This window comes from Carettochelys insculpta, chromosome 1 (assembly GCF_033958435.1).
Source record: "Carettochelys insculpta isolate YL-2023 chromosome 1, ASM3395843v1, whole genome shotgun sequence".
Classification (NCBI taxonomy): domain Eukaryota; kingdom Metazoa; phylum Chordata; order Testudines; family Carettochelyidae; genus Carettochelys; species Carettochelys insculpta.
In genome coordinates, this window is record NC_134137.1 from 257,923,432 (window position 1) to 257,938,533 (window position 15,102).

The window sequence follows — 15,102 nt, forward strand, 5'->3', positions numbered from 1 at the left end:
GTATCAAAGGAAAAGGAACACTAAACCTACATCAACACCATGAGTTAAATTTGAATTTAAGGCAGTTAGCTCGATTTTACCAAGAGACTGCCTTCATTCTAAATACCATTAGTTCAATTTAGGGAGCACTAAGATAGATATCATAATATCGTCGGAACTGGGGGTGTAGCATCAAGTTTGAATATAACAGTTTGAATGAAGGCTAGTGTGGAAGTCTCGTGTCTTTGAATCAAATTCATTAGCATCCAGAGGCTGACTGGTGCTGCTGCACCTGGCTCCTGACTGCCTGCCATTCATGGGAGGCAGGAAACTGACCAGCACAGCAGCCCTGGTCAGTTTCCCAGCTCCTACAAGTGGTGGGGAGCTGGGAAACTCATGGCACTGCTGCACCTGATTCCCAGTTCCCTGCCACTCGCGGGAGCCAGGAAACTGACCAGTGAGGCACCTGGCTCTCTGCTGCACCTGGCTCCTGGCTCCTCCGAGCCAGGAGCAGCAATGCTGGTCAGTTTCCCAGCTTCCCCAATCTGTGGGAACCCAGAAACCAGGCAGGAGAGTGAACACTGCCAGTGATGGGAGTTTAGCAGGTCCCAGGGGAGGGAGGAGAATGCGGGGCCAAGGGAACTGTGGGATAGGTTCCCACAATGCACTGCTACAACACTTGATGTTTGGCCACTCTATAATATGGCAGCACAAATTTGACTTTGTGTGGACTTTATGGGAAGTAAGGATACTCCAAACTGAATTTATAAAACCCAGAGTTACAAAATCAAATTTAATAAAATCAAATTTATCTAGTAGTGTTGACATAGCCCAAGAGTTGTCAGTTCTTGCAATTGTGTCATGAGTCTCATGCTATTTGGTGTTCCTCTTAAAGTCCCGCCCTGAGAATCAGGGGACTATGCAAATCACAGTGCCATTAAAAATAAAATATCTAGCCTTTGGGCTTGTGGAGAAAAGCTTGAAAACATGACCAAAGCATAACATAAAGACTCAGAGCTAGAAGGCAAAGAAAGAATCCCATTTTATTTTATTTTATTTTATTTTATTTTATTTTGCTTGAAATCATAAGTTATAACAACCTCAGGATACTTGAGTCTGGGCCATGATTTTTTTAAATAAATAACCATTCTTTTCTGAAACAAAATCACTTTGCTTTGGGTATGAATAACGGGTATGGCCAAAGTCTGGCTTGCCTTTTAATTTATCTGAACAAATTGAACCATTCCTAAGTTTTAGTTTAGCGATTAAAAAGAGTATTAAAAAATGCCAGGTGATACAGAGCTAGATCCTGCAAGGTGCAGAATATCTCCTGGGCAGGTCTGAGTGCCCTCAGTGTACATTAGCAGTAACTTTGGAAGTTAAGGGCACTGAGCACCTCAGGTTCACACCTATCATCCTTTGGAACAACTCATATCAGCAACATAAGAGCTCTGTGGCATTTTATTATGTGCTAAATGAGGGACGACATTCTGATGAAAACACTGGATTGGGACTCACGAGCTGAGTCTGCCACAGTTTTCCCCTGTAACCTCAGGCAAGTCACTTAACTCTGCATTTAAATGTAAAATGCTTACATCCGTAAAGTGGAGATGAAGACATTTCCTTTCACCAGTCTTGTTTGTCTCATGTACTTAGACTATGAACTCTTGGGGACAGCATCTGTAACTCCTACCACCCTGGATCCCTAATCTCAGTAGGAGAATTTCAGTGCAGATCTAATACAGATAATTAGTGATAATATCCAATAGTCAAAGGTGTTAAATCAGGCATAGATTTGGCCCAACACCCTATATCATTTTAAATATGGTGGATTTGTAATTGATTATTGGAAATGAGACCCTTCCCCAGGTTCACTAACTCACTTAGACCTACGCACTAGTTAGCTATATTTAGGGATGAGGAGGAGGCAGAGTAATTTTTAAAGTGCTCTGTGTGTCTAACAACTGAGTTGACTGACAGCCCTTAAGAGCTGCCTCTTTCAAAACAAATATGACTCACAGCCCTCAGGCACAAAATGTGCAGGTAGGAAATGTTATTGAACTGTGCACAGGCAAGACAATGGCATGCAAAATAATATCAACTAATAAAGTATCATTTAATTTATTAAATTTAAGTTAATATAATGGGGAAAGTGTAGTTTTAGCTGCAAGAAGTATATTGTCGTGAAATGCAAAAGACTGTGTAAACCTAGCGTTAGAGAGTTTAGTGTGAGCTATAGAAACAAAGCAGTATTTGTAACATTACCTCATTCCATTGTAACGCTGAAATGTACAACCAGGGTCCCAGTCATGTGGGGGTGTTCTATGTAAACTGTGGTTCTCTTCATAAGAGGCTGTAGTGCAGTTGTTGTAAATCAAGTCTAAGACCTCAAGAGTGCCTGGTCGCACCTTCTTCTTGGACTGAGCCATCAGTCAATGGATCTCACCTTCTACGACACCATCAATGAGAGACTAAACCAATCTTTGATCAACAGAGCCAACTACATGTCACATAGAAAGCTGCCAATTGCGGGCTTTATACGTTCTTTTTGGATCCTGTGCTCTTCCTGTAGTGCCTAGATATGCTGATTCTCAAACCAGTTGAGAGCCTGTACAGTGATTTGCTGCCAGGACAATCTGTGCTGAACTAGAGTTTCCAGATCTTTGGGAGATATGCCACATGACTTCGCATTGGCTTTTAAGAGGACTTCATAGAGTTTATACTGATGACCAATAGAGCACTTTCCAGCTACGTCTACACGTGCAGCCAACATCGAAATAGCTTATTTCGATGTAGCGACATCGAAATAGTCTATTTCGATGAATAACGTCTACACGTCCTCCAGGGCCGGCAACGTCGATGTTCAACTTCGACGTTGCTCAGCCCAACATCGAAATAGGCACAGCGAGGGAACGTCTACACGTCAAAGTAGCACACATCGAAATAGGGATGCCAGGCACAGCTGCAGACAGGGTCACAGGGCGGACTCAACAGCAAGCCGCTCCCTTAAAGGGCCCCTCCCAGACACACTTGCACTAAACAACACAAGATACACAGAGCTGAGAACTGGTTGCAGACCCTGTGCCTGCAGCATAGATCCCCAGCTGCCGCAGAAGCAGCCAGAAGCCCTGGGCTAAGGGCTGCTGCCCACGGTGACCATAGAGCCCCGCAGGGGCTGGAGAGAGAGCATCTCTCAACCCCCCAGCTGATGGCCGCCATGGAGGACCCAGCAATTTCGACGTTGCGGGACGTGGATCGTCTACACGGTCCCTACTTCGACGTTGAACGTCGAAGTAGGGCGCTATTCCTATCTCCTCATGAGGTTAGTGACTTCGACGTCTCGCCACCTAACGTCGAAGTTAACTTCGAAATAGCGCCCAACGCGTGTAGACGCGACGGGCGCTATTTCGAAGTTGGTGCCGCTACTTCGAAGTAGCGTGCACGTGTAGACGCAGCTTCCATGAGCAAGCTGGCCATAGACAACCATCTTTGATATCCATGTATCATCCATCCTCATAATATGACCAATTCAGCTAATCTGTCTGTTCATAAGCATTGCTTACATGCGCACAACACCACACAGTTTAAGAACCAACATCGTGATCCACATTTACGTTAGAGGACAGTACACTTCCGAAGTAGCAGAACTTGTCAATAGCCTTAAGGACTGTACCAGCAGCAACGATCACTGGAGTGCTGGGCTATTTCCAAACAGGCCGTGGCATAACTTCTGTCTTCTTGAAGCTCACTGTGAGTCCAAGGTGGTGGGCAGAAGTAAGAAAGAGACCAAAGAGCTCCTGTGCATCCTTCACTGAATTAGACAAGAATGCACAATCATCAGCAAACAGGTCACCGATAGTTGTAATAACCACTTTAGAGTGAGCCCAAAGTCTCTTGAGATTGAAAATACTTCCATCTGTTCAGAAGTGAATGCCCAATGTGCAGTCCTTAAAAGCAACTAACAGCATCATTAAAAAGTAGATGTCGAACAGGAGTGGAGTAAGGGAACATCCTTGCTTTGTATCATTTGATATTTCAAAAGGTGCTGATGTCTCTCCATTGTTAAAGATGCGACCAAGCATGCCATCATGTAAAGACCAATGTTGATAAATTTTTCAGGACAGTCAATTCATCCAATTATATTCCAGAGCCCATTTCTGTTGACCATATTGAATGCCTTGCTCAAGTCGATGAAGCTCCCATTGAGCTCCTGATGGTGCTCTCTACATTTCTTTTGTATCTGGGTCTGGCTGTAAATATCATGTCACCAGTGCCTCGACTAGCATGAAATCTGCATTGGCTTTTGGGAACAATGACATTTTTGGACACATGTAATGAAAGCTGGTTGTAAAGAATGAGGGCCAGGATCTTACCAACTATAGAGAGCAGAGCGATGCCCCAATGGTTATCACATCATGCACGGTCACCTCTTCTGTTGTACATGTGTACCACCAGGGCATCTTTGAGGGACGAGCTCCTGCTTCCAAATGGTGCTAAATAAATGGGTGAGATGGTACATCAGCTGGCCACCAGCAGCCTTGTAAATTTCTGATGGAATTGCATCACTGCCAGGTGCCTTTCCAGGTTTCAACTGGTTAACAGCTTTTTGTACCTCATCAAGAGTTGGTGGTATGACCAGCTGTAAACCATTAGCCCACTGAAGAATCTCCTCTAGAACACTGCTGTCAGAAGTTGAGGATTGGTTCAGTGTCTGAGAGAGTGTTCAGCCCAGCAGTCAAGGATTTTAGCACTATCTGTGATCAAAGTGAGGCCATCAGTAGAGCACACTGGTATACAGCCAGCAATGCATGGCCTATAGACTGCCTTCAGCTTGTCACTGAATGCTTTAAGATTTCATCTATCAGTCACATCTGGGAGTTTAACTGCTTGATATTTCCACCAGTCCTCTTTTATTTGCCGAAATTTGACTTTTGCTTCCTGCTTGTCTCGAATATATGTCAATTTCCTGGAGACATTCTCTTTATCTACGATCCAAGCCAAGTGTGTCACATGCATCTTATCAAGAAGAGCTTGGGCATTTCTGTCCTTGTCATTAAAGAAATCCTTGTGCCTGCAGTTTGGAAAGCAAGGATCTCAACAGCAGTTCTGTAGGTTGTTTCTTTGATGCAAATTCAATCATCCTCAGTAGTGGGTGACTGTTCTGAACTTTCATCACTGATGACTAAGGAAGTCCCAAGACTGTGTCTCAAGTATTTCAAGTTTATCTACATCCAGCTTTTCTTAGCATACAGCATAATGATAACGTTTTGGTGGACAAAGGATCCAGGAGACAACACTGCATACCATGTAGTGTTCAGACCAGGAGCCAGTGCCACACATTGCATAAGTCAACTTAACATCAGAAAGATCTCTTTGTTTTGTGATGAAGTAGGCAATCATATGCCAATGCTTAGATGGAGGGTGACTGGAAGTTGCTTTATGTTTGTTCGCCTGTTGGCAGAAAATGCTTGCAATACCAAGCTCATACTGTGCACAAGTTTGAAAAAGAGTGCATTTTAATTCTCACTTCCAATACCATAATGCCCAAGCACCTTTGGCCATGTGGTATCATCCTGTAGTCTGGTACCAAACCAGTTACCATCTCTAGGATTAAAGTTCCTGGGTATACATAGCTTGGATTTAAAAGGCATTGAAGAGACCACTGAATTCAGGCTAGCAAAGAAGCCTCCTTTTCATCATCTGCAGCAGTCAAGAAGGGTGTGTGTGCATTAATAAGGACAAGGCATTGTCCCTGCCTCAGGCTAGGCCTTACAGTCATAAGGGGAGGACTGATGGAGAGTGGCTCAGATTCAAGCTGGTGGACTAGTGGTGTTCTGATGACAAATCCCGCTCCTGCTTGCCTTAGGTGACCCTCTGAGTAGCCCACAGTAATATAAATAGCGTGCTCCAACCTCTGTGAACTGGCTGGTACCAGAAATATGTGTTTTGTTTGAAGCTGCAACATCGATCTTATAATGTGCAAGTTCTCTACCGATGATTGCTGTCCTGCATTCAAGGTGATCATTGTGACCAGGAAGTGTGTGTACATTCCAGGATGCAAAGCGTCATTTCTGTTTAGTCATTGATTTTCTCTTGTGAATGCAAAAACTGGGTATCCAGCCAGTCGTAGTTAACCGACGGGGAGCAATAGGAACAAGCTGTGTTTAGGGATTGTTTTCTCTCCCCCTTTTCTTTCAGAGAAAGCAGGGCAGTCCCTAAACAGGGCTGCTTTGACACCTATGCAGGATACTGAAGCTGCTGTTGTTCCAGTTCACCAGACAGACAACCATCACACCTGGGCCACCTGTGTGCAGGTTTGTGATTAAATGCTTCCAGTGGTATCTTCCACCTGCAACTGACATCACTTGCCCATCACCATAGGACTTTCATCAAGAGGTAAATCTTTAGTGTCAAGAGAGATACCTTCACATATGAATGGATTTAACTGAGGCTGGCTTGTGAGTTCCAACCCCACTCTCTCTTACACCAACTGCTGTGTACAGGCACAAGAACTACACCATGTACACTGGAGGTAGGGAGTGCAGGTCTGAGATCAGCGTTGCCTTCTCCTAGACTGATGCACCTAAAAAGTCTCAGCAAGCTGAGTCTGTCCCAGTTTGGAATCAGAGTTTCACTTCTCCTAGGTACTGGGGTATTACAGCATTGGGATGCGTCCTCAGGGTAGCGGATTGAAGAAGCCCTCCAACGCAGTGATCTCAAGCGGTTGCACTGTATAATATGGAATAAGGCGGCGTGGGCCAACAGTATCCTTGGACTTTTGTTAATGTCTAATTGAAATGGCTAGTCAAAGTTTGGGATCCTGGGATGTTGCTGTTGGAGTAGAAATTGGTGATAAAGTCTAGCATTTTCTTTCATTCAGTCTTATTCACAAAGAATGCATCAGGTCTTGCTTTTCTGAAGGCTGGAGGAAACAGAAACAAAATAAAAGTTTCTTAGGGCAGGTCTATCTTAAAGCTGATCCTAGATATACAATTCCAGCTACAGCAATTGCATGTCAACTTAGCTGGCTGTCTTCACTGAGGGAGATAAACAGGAGAAACTCGTCTGTCAACTTCCCTTACTCCTCATGAGAATGAAGAGTACAGAGGTCGACTGTTGACCCCTGATAGTTTGATTTTGCACATCCCCGCTAGGCATTTAAAATCAAACCCCAGAAGATCAACCCTGACTGGGTCTAGCTCCCAGTAAGTGTAGATCTACCCTTAGGTTGAATCTCCAAGCCTCCCATGCCAATCCCAGACTGAAAAAATTCAATCTCTAGTTTTTGCCAGAATCAGATACCATGGTCACATGCTATTGATTTTCTTGGTCTTTGTCTCGGTTGCAGTACCTGAGCTTGTCTTCCGTGCTCTCCCTACCCCTCCAACACACATATCTAGATAAGAACTTGGTCAGAAGACTACCCAGTAGAACCCTCTGCCCCATAGTGCTAGTTTCTGGGTAGGCTTTATTATGCTTAGTTTCAGGTGTGACCCCTTAACTGTCTCACAACCTTCTGAAGTGAAGAGTGCTTGCACAAATCAGTTTTAATGAGTTTTTACTCATAACAGGTTTTAACTCTGCTCATAGCAATCTATTGCTATTTTTACCTATGAGAGAAATGGGCAGGAACTTCTCTCCTTTTCTTCCTTTGTACATTCTGTCCCAAACAATAATTTAAGACTGGAAGTGATAAATATATTTGTCAAATGACACTCCAGGCAACAATTAAGTAGGCAGAATCAATCCACAGTGAGGGGAACAAGTAGGGTTGCCAGCCCCCCACAGGATTGCCCTGGAGTCTCCAGGAATTAAATATTAATCTCTAATTAAAGTTTGTCAAGTGATGAAACCTCCAGGAATATGGTGAACCAAAACTGGCACCTCTACTTACAAGTGAGAGTGAGAATCCACCCTGACCTTCAGACTTCTGAGTACACGCGAGCACCAAGAGTACTGTGAGGCACATGGCAGCCAGCATCCCAGTTCAAGGGGGCACTGCAGTCCATTCAAGGTTGAAGCTGATGCTCCGCTTCACTTGTGCTCCTGGGAACACTGGGACAGGTTCACTGTTACTCTGTGCCTTGCAGGGTCATTTATCTCAGCACAAAGTGAATGTACAATGCTGATAGGAAGCATTTTGCATGTCCTCTGCATGTCAGGATATGCTTATTCATGTTACAGGGCAACAGTGAATTGGTCCCATTGGTCCGAGAAGTGATGCCCCCAGAAGCTGCCACAGAAGCAATCTAGCCTTTAAAAGCATAATTCAGCTCAGTCCATAGTAACTACCTTAAGCCCCGTCCTGAGATTTTGTTTCAGTTAATATTTCTTTAACTCCTATTCAGGCACATTCCCACTGAAGTCAAAGGGCCTCTGCCTTAGTGAAGGACTTGCCAATTCTGCTTTCTTACATTCTTGCATAAGTTTCTAGGCATTATATTTATCACTTCCTGTCCTAGACTGCTGGGAACTGTTTAGCAGTCACCATGTTTCATTCCACAGATGACTGCATTTAGTGTACTATGAAGTATATATTTTTATGATTAGTGCAGGACTTTGGGAAAAAAAGAAATGAAGTAAATGCAAGGTTGTTATATTTAACTATCCCATGGTTATTGGAAGAGTGTGTGATACACACAATAAGTGAAATCCTAACTCCACTGATGTCAATGGCAAAAATGCTACTGATTTCAGTGGAGCCAGGATTTCACCCCATTTAAACTACACCACCTAGGACAGATGTGCTGTCTTGAAGATATAGTAGCAGCTCTAGCTTTGAATATCTTTGCTTTTGTCGCTTAACAGCAATATTGATTTTCTATTGGCCTGGTAGTCTATTTTTAACATTTAACCTATACATCAAAGGTGGGGAAATTGCCCTTGTAATGCATAAGACAGTTAAGATCTCTGTTAAGACCTAATTTAAATGTGTCAAATTTGCAAATGAATTCCAATTCAGATGTCTCCCTCTGTAATCTTGTGGTAAAATTCTTTTGTAGAAGAACAGCTGCTTTTAAATCCATTATTGAATGTCCAGGGAGGTTAAAGTGTTCCCCTATAGGTTTCTGAGTAATCCAAATCCTGATCTTGGATTTATGTCCATTCATCCTTTGGTTCAGAAACTGTTAATCTTCTCCTACAGACAGCTGCCCAACCTCAAAAAAAAAAAAAAACCTCACCAGCAGCCGCACACCATATTACAGAAACACTAACCTGGGAACCTGTCACTGCAACAAACCCTGTTAGCAACTCTGCCCCCATACCTATACAATCAACACCACCACTGGACCTAACCACATCAACAATACCTTTAGAGGCTCATACACCTGCCCATCCACTAATGTGATATCTGCCAGCAATGCCCCTTCGACGTGTACGTTGGACAAACTGGACAATCTCTGCACCAAAGGATGAATGGACGTAAATCCATAGAGATTGGCTCCGTCACTTGTGAAAAAAAATCATGCTCAAGTAACATCCCAGTTTGGGCACAAATAATGGAAGCACTACAGCCAGGCACTGCTTTTGAAATGTTGGCCTTCATCTTTCTCTCTGTGTCTTATTTTCCTGTCTCTGAAATAAAGATAATCCCTACTTTACAGGGACATTATGGCTGTGTCTACACGTGCCCCAAACTTCGAAATGGCCATGCAAATGGCCATTTCGAAGTTTACTAATGAAGCGCTGAAATGCATATTCAGCGCTTCATTAGCATGCGGGCGGCAGCGGCGCTTCGAAATTGACGAGCCTTGCCGCCGCGCGGTGCGTCCAGACGGGGCTCCTTTTCGAAAGGACGCCACCTTCTTCGAAGTCTTATAAGCTTATAAGCGGACTTCGAAGAAGGTGGCGTCCTTTCGAAAAGGAGCCCCGTCTGGACGCACCGCGCGGCGGCAAGGCTCGTCAATTTCGAAGCGCCGCTGCCGCCCACATGCTAATGAAGCGCTGAATATGCATTTCAGCGCTTCATTAGTAAACTTCGAAATGGCCATTTGCATGGCCATTTCGAAGTTTGGGGCACGTGTAGACACAGCCTATGAGGCTCAACTGACTGATGCTTGTGGAAAGGAAATGTGATGCTGGGTAGTTAGTGGTTATGCTTGGGCCTTATGATTTGACTTAAGCACTCCCTGCTTGGACACCTGGGCTACGTCTACACGTGCACCCAACTTCGAAATAGCTTATTTCGATGTTGCGACATCGAAATAGGCTATTTCGATGAATAACGTCTACACGTCCTCCAGGGCTGGCAACGTCGATGTTCAACTTCGACGTTGCTCAGCCCAACATCGAAATAGGCACAGCGAGGGAACGTCTACACGCCAAAGTAGCACACATCGAAATAAGGGAGCCAGGCACAGCTGCAGACAGGGTCACGGGGCGGACTCAACAGCAAGTCGCTCCCTTAAAGGGCCCCTCCCAGACACACTTTCATTAAACAGTGCAAGATACACAGAGCCAACAACTAGTTGCAGACCCTGTATATGCAGCACGGACCCCCAGCTGCAGCAGCAGCAGCCAGAAGCCCTGGGCTATGGGCTGCTGCCCACGGTGACCACAGAGCCCCGCAAGGGCTGGAGAGAGAGTATATCTCAACCCCCCAGCTGATGGCCGCCATGGAGGACCCCGCTATTTCGATGTTGCGGGACGCGGATCGTCTACACGTCCCTACTTCGATGTTGAACGTCGAAGTAGGGCGCTATTCCCATCCCCTCATGGGGTTAGCGACTTCGACGTCTCGCCGCCTAACGTCGATTTCAACTTCGAAATAGCGCCCAACACGTGTAGACGTGACGGGCGCTATTTCGAAGTTACTGCTGCTACTTCGAAGTAGCGTGCACGTGTAGACGCAGCTCTGGTAGCCTGTGAATGACAATTTTAATATATTCCTTATATTCAATTTCATGGGCTCACAATTGTTTGTGAAGCAGTATCTGCATCTACTTAAAACATTTTTCATCATTTTTCTCAAAGCAGTATATTTTACCACAATTAAGCAAAGCATAGTCCATCACAGCCATCCTCTGGTGTTATAAATGACACCTTTGTGATAGCAGGGTATCTCTGGAAGACCACAGAATTTTCTACAGTGTTAATGTTCTACAATCAATATAAAGATGAGATATTGTCACTAACTCTGGATCCAATACTCACACATGAGGGAAACAAACAGGAAAGCGCCAATGCATTTTTAACACGTTCTCTACATTGATCTTGGTGTAGATAAAATTACTATGGAAGTTAACTACAGAGAATGACTCAACTAAGTATTTCCAATAAAGGCTAAAATTACTCACAGCCAATAGCCCCTGCACTTGCCCTTCGGATGATTACTGTTTACATTATGGTTCTTGACTGGGTCTTCCGCATCCTAAACACTAAACAGATTCTCTGTATTAGTAGAATAAATACAGCAGTAACTGAACTTCTCTAAGGGAAAGAAGACAGAGTAACTTATCCTCATGGCTCATGGAGTCTTTTGCATTGCCAAACCATGCTAAATTAGGTCTGGATCTGGCACTGCTGAAGTCAGTGGGAGCCAAGCCATTAACTTCAGTGGGAATAGAATGAAGCCCTTATTACTCCTGGCTGAACTGATGCTGTGGGTGTGGACACCTGACCACTGGAAACCCCTGAGACTCCTCAAATTCCTTTCTTCTTTTATAAGGCACATAAAGGGGGAATATGAAAAACTACGACGGGCTGTCAACTGTTGTGCCAACTTTCTTCCTGATATGATTTATAAAACTGCTAAGATAACCTCTGGGGGAAAAAAAGGTGCTTTGTAATGGAAATAGCAAGTAATTCTTATTCTAATGAACACAGCGTTGTCATAAGTTTAAAGTTCAAGTCTGAGGCAGAAAGGCTGAAAAAAGCAGACCCCTTAAAATAGGAATATTACAGGGTATGTGTTCATTGTCTACACTCTATGTCAAACAAGAGAAAGAGACAAAAACTTCGATTTCTCAACAAGGTTTACAATATTTCTTCATTCTCAGCAGGCAGAGATTTCATGCTTATGCATTCCTTATGCAGCTCCGGGTGGGACTGGTAGGCATCTTTCCCAACCCACTTCTGTGCCTTAAGGTCCTTCAGTACTATAAAACCCTAGATCACACTTGGGCTAACTGACCTCTTATTAGCCGTTTCAGTCAAGAGGCCAAAGACTGCATGGGCTATAGAAATTACCTTGTAGGGCTGTTCTGTTCAGTATCTTCCTCAATGATTTAGGTCAGGGAGGGGGAACCAATGGCTCATGGGCTGGATCTGACCCCCAGTTTGCCTTGATCCGGCCTGTGAGACTCTGGGATTCTCCTATCCCCTTGCAGCAAGGTAAGCCAGTGCTGGCACTCCAGCCCAGTGCCAAGTCTCCAAACCTTGGCAGCACCCTTGTCTAGCTGGAGCACACGTGCCCAGCAGGAAGCTGGAGCTAAAGCCTTTGCCTGGCTGACTCTGCATGGTGGTGGTGATGGTGACGGGTGGTTGAGAAAGTGGCTCCATCCATTGCTGTTCCCCCTCCACTGCAGTTGGGGGACCAGCAGTATAAGGAAGTGATTGTCTGCAGTCCTGGACTAACAAAGTCTTGGCTGGGATGGTTTAGTTAGGGTTGGTTCCACTTTGGGCAGGGGGCTGAACTCGATGACCTCCTGAGGTCTCTTCCAGCCTTGAAATTCTATGATTCTATGCAGGCTCCACTCCTTTTGCTCCCATTGGCCGGGGTGGTGGCCAATGGGAGCATCGGGATGGTACCTGGAAGTGCAAGGAGGAGTGGAACCACCTATGCACCCATCAGGGCTGAGTCAGATGAATGCTCCAATTTCCTGCCCCATTTCACACCCTATCTGCAGCCCAGACCCTACACCTCCACTCTCAGCCCATTCTTGCACAATACCTCCCTCCCAGACTCTGCACTCCCATCCCTAGGCCCAGTTCCTGGGCAGCCCCCTCCTGATCACTGAACCCCTAATTTTCAGCCCCCCCACCAAGCCTAGGTGATCCCACAAAATCTACTATCTCCAAGCTGTCAGAACAGTTAATCCAGCACTGGGGGCAAGCCCTGAGGCTCAGCACCCAGCCCAGGGCGGATATGAAACCACCCCAGGGAACGTTTCAGGCATGTTGCCAGTGAAATTTATAATCCATGGCAAGTTAGGCTGTCCCTGGACTTAGATGGCATATTTCTTCTGAACAGAGCTATGCTGAACTGTATGAATGCAATTTAAGTATTCAGTGGACCATGGTTTGCTGAGGCTGATAACTTTTTACTGTGGATCTGATTTTTTTTCATTCCCAAGGCTAAGGGTTACACTGGATCTTTACCATCAGCTGTTCTAGAAACTACCTAGGGTGTGAAAAAATATAATACATTTAAAATAAACATAACAGTTTTAACTAGTTTGTATAAGTTGGACCTAACTGGTCTGACACCCTTGGGGCCTAACCAGTCCCAAACAAGGGATTCTGCCAAACCAGGAGACGTTAGTTCTGGACCCCGATCCCAGTTCACCACCCCCAACCGCCACACACACAGCCACCAACACTGTGCCAGCCTAGCTCAGCTCCTGGCTTGGCCACTAAACTCCCAGCCAGCTCCTCCTGACCACCAGCCCAGCTAGAGTCCTGGCTACACCAGGTTTGCCGGCCCCCTGGCCCTGCTGGGCTCTTGGCTGATGGCCTCACTCTCGTAATGGCCCACTGGGCTCCCAGCTGCTGTATCTACTGTTGCCTGACGGCCCCGCTACTGCAATGGTCCCACTCCCTCGCTGGCCTACTGGCCCCATTGCTATGGGACTTCCAGCCACCAGCCCCAACAGAGCTGCCAGCCTCCCTGTTGCTAGCCCAATCAGGAGCCCGATCTCTGGCTCCCCTGCCTCTGGCTCAGCTGGGCTCCCAGCTACCAGCCTCCACCATGGCTCTCTGGTCTAGGATCATCCCTGGTCCTGCTGGACCAAGGAGGTTGCCAAACTGCAGTGTTCCAGTTTAGAGAGGTTTAACCTGTACTGAAGTATATATCATTATTTACTTTTTAGTGTGGCACCTGATGTCAAAGCAAAAAGACGAGTAAAGGCTTGAATAATGTATTGGCTTCCACTGGATTCTTGGAAGAAACTATGAAATGTTCTGGTGGTCTCATATACTCAGTGTTGACCCTCACCTCCAGAATAAGGCTTGGGAGGGCTGGAGACGAGTTTTAAAAAGGGAGATTCTACCAATCAGGTCAAATTCTGCTCTGTAACACACTGAATCAGCACAAGTGTGCCCTGGTGTTGCCAAGAGTGGAGTTCAGTCTACTGTATTCTTTTCACGCCATTCTGGAGTCTTGTGCAAACCCCAAGTAGCTCCTGATAATTCAGTAAAGTTACTGAAGGTCTATATCGGTGAAATTGAGATGAGAGCTTGGCCCATAACATCCAATTATTTCTTAACAAAAATGGGGCCTGTTGCTGCTATCAAACACAAAGCTAAAAATCCAGCTGATTTCAATAAGAGCAGCATCATGCCATTCTTCCCATATAAGCAATTCATTGAGATCTTTAGGCTTTATCAAAGAGCCTTCCCCAGATTCAACAAGATCCCTAAGTATGTGTGTTTTAAGCATACGAATAGCTCGCTGAAGACAATAAGATTAGTCAGGTGATTAAAGTTAAGCACATGGGTTTGAGTACTGCGTTAAAGAGGTGTCTTAATACATGGTAAGTCGCCAGAGTTTCTGCTTTAGTTTTATTAGGTTGTTCACCTTGTGTTTGAAACTAAAACAGACATTTTTATGAGGGGGTTTTCAGAGCTACATTTTGTGTGATAGCACTTTGATTGCTTTGGCTTAGAGAGCTTTATTGGTATCTCACACAAACCATTATAAATATTTTTATATTTATTTCTATAACTTTTTCATATATCGGAAGGATGGGAACCATCTCTATCCCACTTACAAGGTTTTTTTTTGAATGAGCATGAATGAATATGAAAAGATGTTGAATAGTCTATGTTGATAATCAATACAGAAATTAAATTCTATTTTGACATTATACCTTAAGGGCAGGGGCTATGTTTTTGTATGTTTTTCAATAGATCTTATCCTAATGGGGTTCAACACTGATTCACGTTTACATGAATCTCACAACA